Here is a 6982-nt window from a genome sequence, read left to right on the forward strand (position 1 = left end):
GTTAAGGTCTGCCCCTGCAGGATATCATGATAGTGCAGAGTCAATTGTGGCTTTGATCAAAATAATTATGTTTAGGGAATAATTCGTACGGCAGGTAACCGGAATTAGCTGGTTTACTGGATAATAAAATGTGAGGCTGGATGAACACAGCAGGCCAAGCAGCATCTCAGGAGCACAAAAGCTGACGTTTCGGGCCTAGACCCTTCATCAGAGAGGATAGGGTTAATCTCCAGCATCTGCAGTTCCCATTATCTCTTAGCTGGTTTACTGTTGCAGTTAGCACACACGATAGGCCAAAAGGTAGTATTGCGTCCCGTGACCATTTTATGATTTTAAATTAACTAACTTCCTTCTATTTAGGAAATGCGGAAATTGCTCGGCAAAGTAAACGTTTCGAATTATTTGTCTGTAATAACAGTGAGCACGGTGTTGTTACTAGGTGAATTTTGGTTTTGATTCAGCAGAACAGTTTCCCGCGCATTTACTGCGGGACGGGGGAGGGAGCTGGGGCTGTCCATCAACCGCTGAGACCCCGCCCCCTGCTCCGCCCCGCCCCCCCGCCCGCTTATATTGGGCACGGACAGAGGCGACTCCTCCTTTTTCCCCGCCGGGCCCTGAGAGAAGCAGTGGAGGTGTGAACGTCGTCCGGGTGAGGGGTAGCCGAGGTAGCTCGCCCCGGGGGTGGGGTGGAAAGAAGGCGGGCAATGGTCCCGCTGTATCGGGGGGAGAAGAGGGTCCGGCCCGGGCCCGGGGGGGAGGCCGGAGTTTGCGGATGCGTGTCGGGTCCGGCGGAAAACGGCCGGGGGAGAGAGAGAGATATTGCTGTGGGCCCTCCTCCCGGCGGTGGGGAATGTGTGTGGATCCGGGTTTGGGGTGGTGGGGCTGTATTGGGGGTGGGGGGAGAGTGAGTGAGTGAGTGTGTATTGTGGGGGTCTGCAGTGCGGCCTGAGGGTTGTCCCGACCTGTGCGCCAGGGGCCCACGTGGTGGAGCGGCCCTTTGCCGCCCCCTGCAGGCAGCGGGCTGGATCTCCACTGGATCCCCGAGGCTGGAAAAGGAGCGAACTGTCCACCCCTTCCCTGGGCCAGCAATGACTGACTTCTCTTCACCAGGCTGTTTAGGGATTTTCTTGCGTTCGAACCTGGGGGGGGGGTTGATTTTAACTCAGCGTTGAGTTGGGGGGGGGGTTGATTTTTAACTCAGCGTTGAGTGGGGGGGGGGGTTGATTTTAACTCAGCGTTGAGTGGGGGTGGGGGAACATAGCATGCCAGGCAACATAAGAGGAGCAGGAAAGCTGACGTTTCTTCTCCACTCTTGATTATCTCTGACTCCAGCGTCTGTAGTTCTTGCCATCTCAGGTTGAGTTTTCATCAGTTGTCTGATAGACCTGGAATTAATTGGCTCCCATGCTCCTCACTACTGTTGAGATCTGGATTGTTCATAGCACACATCCAGTTCGTTTGTTCTTGGGGTTGACTCGACATCTGTGCGATGGGCAGACCAAGTCACTTTGTAGCAAGGCACCAGCACTGTCTGAAATTTATTAAAATGGAGCGATTACCCTAGGTGTCTGATTTTAAGACCTATCTAGTGAAGCCCAGTAAGATCAGATTACTTGGAGCGTTATGGGGCCACCGATTTGAATCCCACAGTGGAAGATAGCCAAGTTGAAAATCTTGACTAATGGTGATTATATAACCGCTATTGTGAAAGTCCACCTGGTTTACTAAGCCCACTCCCCCACGCATGCACGTATAAAGAGGAAGGCTTTCCTGTAGCTGTCTGGCCCACGTCTCTGGAACCACTATTGTGGTTGACTCTTAACGGCTGTCTGAAATGACCTAGAGAGCTGATTTAGTTCAAGGGCAACCTAAAAATGGGCAACAAATTTTAAATTTTGACCACAGTGGCACCATCCCATATAAGAATAAAAAAATCAGAGATTGACAAGCAAGTCTTCACATGATGAATAGCTTTTCCCTTTGTGTAACTTGGAATAGGTTCTAAATGTAGTGAGGAGACATGCAGTGTGTTCTGTGGCTGCAATACTAAGTGAAACAACGATCTAAAGAATCATAGCTATCAAACTGGATCTGTTGCACACAGGGACAACACAACATGAGGAACAGCCCACTTGAATTTGGCCTCATTGATCCACTAGTTGGCGGATGAATTTATTCATGTCAGAATTGGACAATGAGCCATGAGTTCAGCCTTTAACAATGCTTTTCTGCTACAAGTACAACATTGGCATCCAGCTGACAAACTGTAGCTCGCTTCCACTGCCATCAATATCCTGAGATTGATCACTTATCAGCAATTTTAATGAGACCAGTATAACTTTCGTCCCAGCCCTCCCAAGTCTTTCACTGTCTAGAAGATGCAAATGAGTGAAATGCTGTCTTAGTTCTAACCTTTGGCACAAGTAGAAATATCCTTTTTAGTATCCACCTTGTCAGTTACTGTTTCATTCTCTAGTAAACAGACTAGAATTGCACATTATTTCCTAATTGCAATTCAGGAGTGCCAGTGCTACACGGACTGTGGTTAATGAAGGTCACTAGAGCTGGTTAGTAACTGCTGACTTTACTGACCTTTTTATTGGTGACAGCCTGATAATAAAAATTGATGGACCCGGTCCTGTTTTGAGTGTAGTGCCATGCCAGATCAAGTGTTGTGATTCAGAACTTGAGCTTTTTGCTAAATAATGTTTAATTGTCTTCAAATATGTAATAATCTGTTCTCTTCTAAAACAGCTAAAACGTGTGTTTTTCTTTAATTGTCAGGAATGAGAGAAATCATGCTTCTCCTTGGAATGCTACATCCCATAACATACTCTTTCAGTGATGTGGTCCTCTGATGGATGTCTGGATCATTGGTGGTACTCAACTGGTAAGATCTCAATACAAGCTTGGGTAGTTCCTGAATATCTCATGATAGACTTTAGCAATTGTTTTTTTTTTCCAAAGTGCATGTAACCAGAGGATGTGTAGGAAACTAATCTACTGCACAAAATAGTAACAAAGTTGTTTTGCCTTGCTATGCATAGTATGTTTTTGATCAGATGCTGGTCTGTTATGAATTGCAGAGTTAGGAACAGGGTGCTGTTTTGTAAATGCTACCAAAATGCCATTTGTTTCAAGTGGAAACTGTGCTGACTGACCCTTCATGTGAGCTGATTTGCTTCTGGCATCCATGCATTCCTTCCACCCTTCTTTGCTTTCCCGACCCACCGTGAAAGGTAAAAGACAAGATTTCAGACATTTCTTGCAATCAGCTGTATTTGCTGTCTTGAATTTCATAGGATCCCTACAGTGTGAAAACAGGCCCTTTGGCCCAAAAAGCCCACACTGACCCTCAGACCATCCCACCCAGAGCCATCAGAAAGGAAACCGGAGCACCTGGAGAAAACCCACACAGACATGGGGCGAGTGTGCAAACTCCACACAGCCACAGAGCGTAGAATTGAACCCAGGTCCCTGGCGCTGTGTGGTAGCAGTGCTAACCACTGTGCCCCTCCCAAACTAGGTTAATATCTGGCTTTCTTTGTAAATAGTGGAACTTATTTTGTTGGTCATGTTTTTAAATGTGAACATTGCCTTCTCTGCAGATAACTTGTATCTGGCTGATGTGACAAAACAGTAAAGCTGTGGAACAATCTGGGCTGTGTAAATGCACCAGGTATGTGTTGACCATTTTCTTGTAAAGTCACAAAGCAACAGTTTTGGAGACAAAAACAATCTGATTCTGTATGTGGATCTACAGTAGGTTGTTGAATGCATCTCCAGTAGATAGGCTGTACAGAAAACATTCAGGTTGCTCTGTGATTAAAATATGATCACATAATTTTAGTTATCCTTTCTTTGAAAGGAGAAGACTACCTGTCCTGCAAATATGAGGGTTTCCTGATAATAGAATATCCTTTCTTCTATATTAATAGAAGTTACTTTTTCTAAATTGACATTCTCATTTTTATTTTTAAGATTGACGATGGATGTCTTGACTAGGTCTGGGTGAATCTTGTTTGTACAGAGTTGTCTGTGGTTACGACATGCTGTAAAGGTAAGATGAATTCTGCAGTTTACTGCAAATTCTAAATTAGTTGTTTCTTCTCCCACCCGCCCGCCCAAAAAAAATGGCTGTGGTTATGACAGTCTGTCTTAAGATTCATCTGAATGTGCTTTAGGTTGCATCATCCTTGTGCATTTCCCCTGAATGGAAGTAAATGGGATTTTACTAAATGGTGCACTCCACTCTTAACGAGTGCTTTCCTTTCATTGTATATTTGTCTGAAGACTAAAAATATAATTAGTGCCACCCAGCTGAACATGTTTAAAATTTCTATTTTGTTATCTGTAATATCTGCTTTTGCACTTGCAATTTTTTTGGCAAAAGTAAATGGTTAAGATGAATATGCATGTCCAATGATTAGAACATTTTCACTGCTGTTCACATCATGATTTTATATGATTATGTTGAAAAACTGAGGACGTGTATTTAAGTATCTTTTTGTTTTAAACACTTGCAGAAAACCTTAAATAGCTTTTTGAAATGTTTACGTTTATTTGCTGATGTGGCATTTTGTTCCATCAAGCATGTGTTTTTCTCTACCTACTAATTGCTTGGTTCAGGAGTTTGCAAATTGAAGATCAACCGTGTTGGCATACACTCCAGGTGGAAAGGTATGCACATAAAACTGCTTCTGCTGTGATTCTTGATGGCTGTACAGCACTCCTGGCCAAATTTAACACGTAATTCTGAAAGATGGTATATGTGCAGAATTGACCTGCTACAAAAGTGTCAATTTATGCTGTGACTAGTGTTGGCTGATTTACGGTTTGCTTAGGAATCCTAGGAAAAGATGTCAGTCTTTTTTTTTGTTTTGGTGGGAGGGTTGACGACTTCAACGTCATGTGTCACACAATGCAAATTGTTCGAGATTTAAATAGCACTGTTTTTAAGTTTATGGTATCCTACAAAGATTTTACAGTATTGCACTTCGTATCTTCTTGGTTCTTGATGAAAGCTGTTCTCAACCCTCAAGTAAAATAGTAATCTTCTACAAGAACTAGAGCAGCTTAACTGATGCAGGAGAAACGCTATGGCTGGTCATAATGACCTCCCAATATCCCCTTATGTAAGGGTGAACTGTAAACTATTTGGGAGGGATGTGCCTGACTGCCACTTTTTTGGATGTAATTTTTAATATCTTTGCAGGGTGGCCAATTCTACAGTGGGATATGAATGAAGGAAAACATTCCAGATGCTGGAGCTTTTTGTGTGATTGTGCTGCTAGTGATCCCAACATCAAGATTTGGGAAGGTAGGATTTACATCCAGTTTTTTTTCTTCTTGGTTACACTGTGGTACAATTTTTGTAGTGGGAAAATTTCATTCATGGAGGATTGTTGGCTGTGATGAGTCTCGTGCCTTTCTGAGATTTGTAAATGCAGAAACTTCAGAGGCTGTTACTGAGCCAACTTTTTTCCTTTATGGTGGCTTGGGTGAAAAACATTTTATGTATGGCTGCTTTAAATGTGTTTTGGAGAAGTTGTAATTAGCGCCATAGTTTCCAGAAAACAAGGTTGTAAGTGCACCTTGACTCCAATCAGGAATTCAAAATTATAAAAGAAGGCTCCTGAAGAAGGGTGCAGGCCCAAAACGTTAGTTTTCCTGCTGCTCTGCTGCGTTCAGCCAGCTCAACACCTTGTTATCTCAGATTCTCCAGCATCTGCAGTTCCTACTATCTCTCTCTTGTCTTCAAAATAATGATGTTGCATTTAGAATTGAGTAGATGCTGTAGTTTTATTGCATTACAAATCCATTTCCTTTTTGATTGTCATACTTTTTATTTGCGGTGTGGTGTAACATGTCTCCTTTTACTGTTTGTATCCTTGCACTGAGTTTGCAAATTTTTTGGGGGAACTTCTTTAGGCTTCAGGGGAACAAACCTAGGTATGATTACAGATAGCCCTTTAAATTTTTCAGCCACTTGATTTTCATTTTCCTTTTTGTGAAATGTGCAGCCTAAAACAATTCCAGGGTTTTTATCTATTAATGCTTATTATTTCTCTTGAAAAAGATTTGGAGAACAAGCTATATGACTGCACGAAGTTATCATCATGAACAATATATGGAGAGCTGCTGCAGTGCTAACCTTGTTTGTTGATCAGGTAAACGTATTTTATTTATGTTGCCTCATGGAGGGACAGTTTGAATGAGTGATTATGATTTAGATGTTCATGACTGTCCCATTGATTACACTTGTCACTAACTACCCAGCTGACCTTGTAAGGGGTAGGATGATAAACATTTTGAAATGAGGGTACAGTCCAGAAATGTTGCAGTGTAAGGGTTATTAGTGACCATTGCACTGTTCTGTCTAGTGATTAATAGTACTTTTTTTTTCTAAAAGGCTGAACTGAATAGAAATCTGCATTTAGAAAAGTTTGACAAAGATATGAAAGCACATGATAGTTTTTGTAATAGATAGTCAAGGGCTCAGTTAATGACACTTGTTGTTTTAGTACTTTTCATGATTTCTTGTTTTTCATTTCTTTCATCCTGTTGGCAGGTCACACTGAGCCATTCTGCCCTTCTAGGACTGGCTGATCTGATCATCTTCAATAACTGCAGATTGCAACCAGATGAAAGTGTTTTCTTTGGGTAAAGAATGGGAATCAATTGAATGAATTTCTGCAATGTGCTGTTTTTCTGAAACTTGGAAAAGAAATAAACTAAGCAAAAGTAGTTAGACTTTGTCATTTTTTTAAAAGAAGTTTGCTGGTCACATGATATTCAAGTTATAATTATTGATTTTACTGTTAATTCTGACCAGTAGCACATAATTTCATAACCATAGTTTTTAAAGTATATTTTGAGTTGATCTTGCGGTTCTCCCACTGAAGTTGGTGCTAATTGTGTCCCTGGCCCAACAGCATTTTCATGTGTCATATGTTAATTCTGATGAACTGGGCGTAGCCAC

At 42.1% G+C, this 6982-nt stretch overlaps 1 long non-coding RNA gene across 3 annotated transcripts; it reads left to right on the forward strand.

The window, feature by feature from the left end:
- The first annotated feature begins 550 nt into the window (after positions 1-550).
- On the forward strand, positions 551-6747 carry LOC125453911 (uncharacterized). 3 transcript variants are annotated; one of them, XR_007247903.1, is made up of 7 exons: positions 551-632; positions 2785-2890; positions 3609-3679; positions 3982-4060; positions 5216-5320; positions 6080-6170; positions 6572-6747. It is a non-coding gene; the product is annotated as an uncharacterized LOC125453911 (long non-coding RNA). The 3 variants fall into 3 exon arrangements; XR_007247901.1 differs by having other exon boundaries at positions 565-649; XR_007247905.1 differs by having other exon boundaries at positions 606-665.
- Positions 6748-6982: the final 235 nt, after the last annotated feature.

The sequence above is a fragment of the Stegostoma tigrinum genome, chromosome 1, assembly GCF_030684315.1.
Source record: "Stegostoma tigrinum isolate sSteTig4 chromosome 1, sSteTig4.hap1, whole genome shotgun sequence".
Lineage (NCBI taxonomy): Eukaryota > Metazoa > Chordata > Chondrichthyes > Orectolobiformes > Stegostomatidae > Stegostoma > Stegostoma tigrinum.